Source organism: Sapajus apella, unplaced genomic scaffold (genome assembly GCF_009761245.1).
Source record: "Sapajus apella isolate SASKATOON/1434 unplaced genomic scaffold, GSC_monkey_1.0 scaffold119, whole genome shotgun sequence".
NCBI lineage: Eukaryota > Metazoa > Chordata > Mammalia > Primates > Cebidae > Sapajus > Sapajus apella.
Genome location: NW_022437059.1, coordinates 11,412 through 14,016, shown reverse-complemented (window position 1 = coordinate 14,016; position 2,605 = coordinate 11,412).

Sequence of the window (2,605 nt, the reverse complement as noted above, 5' to 3'; positions counted from 1 at the left end):
CCTCCCAAAGTGCTGGGATTACAGGCTTGAGCCACCACACCCGGCTTATTATTGTTATACTTATTTATTTAGAGAGAAGATCTTTTCCTGTTGCTCAGGCTGGACTGCTATGGCAGGAACACAGCTCACTGCAGCCTCCACCACCTCGGCTAGAGATCCTCCCACCTCAGCCTCCAAGCAGCTGAGACTACAGGTGTGCACCACCACGCCCGATTAATTTTTTTATTTTACCCTGTTGGCCAGGTTTGTCTCAAACTTCTGGGCTCTACCGTCATCCTGCCTTAGCCTCCCAAAGCGCTGGGATTATAGGCATGAGCCACTGTGCCTGGCTGGTGTTCAGTATTTGAATCCATATTTTCTTTTTTTTTTTGAGACGGAGTTTCGCTCTTGTTACCCAGGCTGGAGTGCGATGGCACGATCTCGGCTCACCGCAACCTCCGCCTCCTGGGTTCAGGCAATTCTCCTGCCTCAGCCTCCTGAGTAGCTGGGATTACAGGCACGCACCACCATGCCCAGCTAATGTTTTGTATTTTTAGTAGAGATGGGGTTTCACCATGTTTGACCAGGATGGTCTCGATCTCCTAACCTCGTGATCCACCCGCCTCGGCCTCCCAAAGTGCTGGGATTACAGGCTTGAGCCACCGCGCCCGGCCCGAAGGACTCTTTTTCTATCTTTCCTGGTTAGAGTCTCTGATTTCTACATGTGACACCATTGGCAGCAGTAGCTTATTCAGGGTGAACTCACACTCATTCAGGTCTTTTTTTTTTTTTTTTGAGATGGAGTCTCACCGTGTGGCCCAGGCTGGAGTACAATGGCATGATCTTGGCTCACTGCAACCTCTGCCTCCTGGGTTCAAGTGATTCTTCTGCCTCAGCCTCCTGAGTAGCTGGGATTACAGGCATGTGCCACCACACCTAGCTAATTTTTTGTATCTTTAGCAGAGATGAGGTTTCACCATGTTGGCCAGGCTGGTCTTGAACTGACCTCGTGACCCACCCACCTCGGCCTCCAAAGTGCTGGGATTGCAGACATGAGCCACCATGCCTGGCCTTTCAGGCCTCTTGAATCCTCTTTGGGAATTGGGCAAAGGACTGTACTAGGCCCCCAACAGGACCCTGCTGTCAGTGGAACGGTACCAGTCACAACCCCTGGCACTTGAGAATTGACTGTCCCTTCCCCCACAGAGGTCAGTCAAAACTCTAGCCATGCAAAAGGAGAAATTAGATGAGGACTGATGGGGCCCAGGGCCTTCTTCACCACCCCTGCCCAGGTAAGTCATTCATTACTATTGAGGAGCCCTGGGTAACTGGATGTGATGGGCACCCAGATTTGGTTTCTTCTTTATACAGGGGCAAATTAAAAACTTTCCTCCCTGTCCACAAGCGCTATGGAATTGGAAGGAAAGCCACAAGCAAGATTCTTTACTCTTTTGTCAATTTGAGAAACAAATCTTCCAGCAAGAATTTCTAGTAGTAGCAAGCGGCCAGTCCCCCTTGCTGGGAGGGGATCTTGTTATAATAGGGACACTGGTACAATTTATTCACCGCCCAGCACAATTGCTAATAGTTAATAATGCAGACAGTGTCCCAGACCACATTAATAAATAGGTCAACATGCTGACATGGTATACTGGGAAACTGGATAGGGCTAAAGTAGCAATACCCCTGGACAGTGTTCCTCAGGGCTTTCAGGATAACCCTCTTTTTTTTTCCCCCCCAAGCCTTAGAGAGGGATCTAAGGGTTCTACAATTGGAAAATGAAGTGTACTCCGGTATATAGATGACCTTCTTGTGTGTAGCCCAACCCAGGGGGCATATGACTAAAATAAGAGCCTTTAATTTCCTGGCAGATGGGATATAAAGTGTCCAAAAGGAAGGCCCAGATTGCCCACCAATGTGTTCAATACTTAGGGTATATTTTAACACCCAGAGCCCAGCAAATATCCCCAGAACGAGTACAAGCCATATGTGGTTTGGAGCTCCCCCGACACCAGGCAACAGCTTCGTTGTTTTCTGGGGATGGCTGGGTTTTACAGAATATGAGTACCAAATGTTGGACTCAGCAAAACCCAGCAACAAGGGGGCCAGAAAATGAGCCAATTGAATGGACTCCGGAAATGAGAGAAACTTCTGTCAAGTTAAAACAGGCTGTCAGTCAGGCTCCTGCTCTTGGCATCCTAGACCTCACTAAACCTCACTATGTAGCAGAAAGGAAAGGCATAGCTGTGGGAGTGCTAGCTGCCTGCTTGTCAAAGAAATTGGATGGAATGGCCTCAGCGTGGCCAAGCTGCTTGCGGCCAGTGGCAGCCACTGCTATTTTAGTGGAAGAAGCCACTGAAATCACCCTGGGTCAACCACTGGAAGTATTAATCCCACATCAAGTGGTCCTAGGAATAAAAGGACACATCTGCATGATGGGGAAAAGGTTAATCAAATACCAGGCCATGCTCCTAGACAATCTAGATGTGACCTTTAAAACCTGAAACGCCGTAAGTCCAGCTTCATTGCTGCCCACAGGCCCAGTGATTATTCCTGTGAGCAGGTTATTACACACACATGTGTTAGCCAGCCTGATTTAAAAGGCCTCTCCCAGATCCAGAGGATG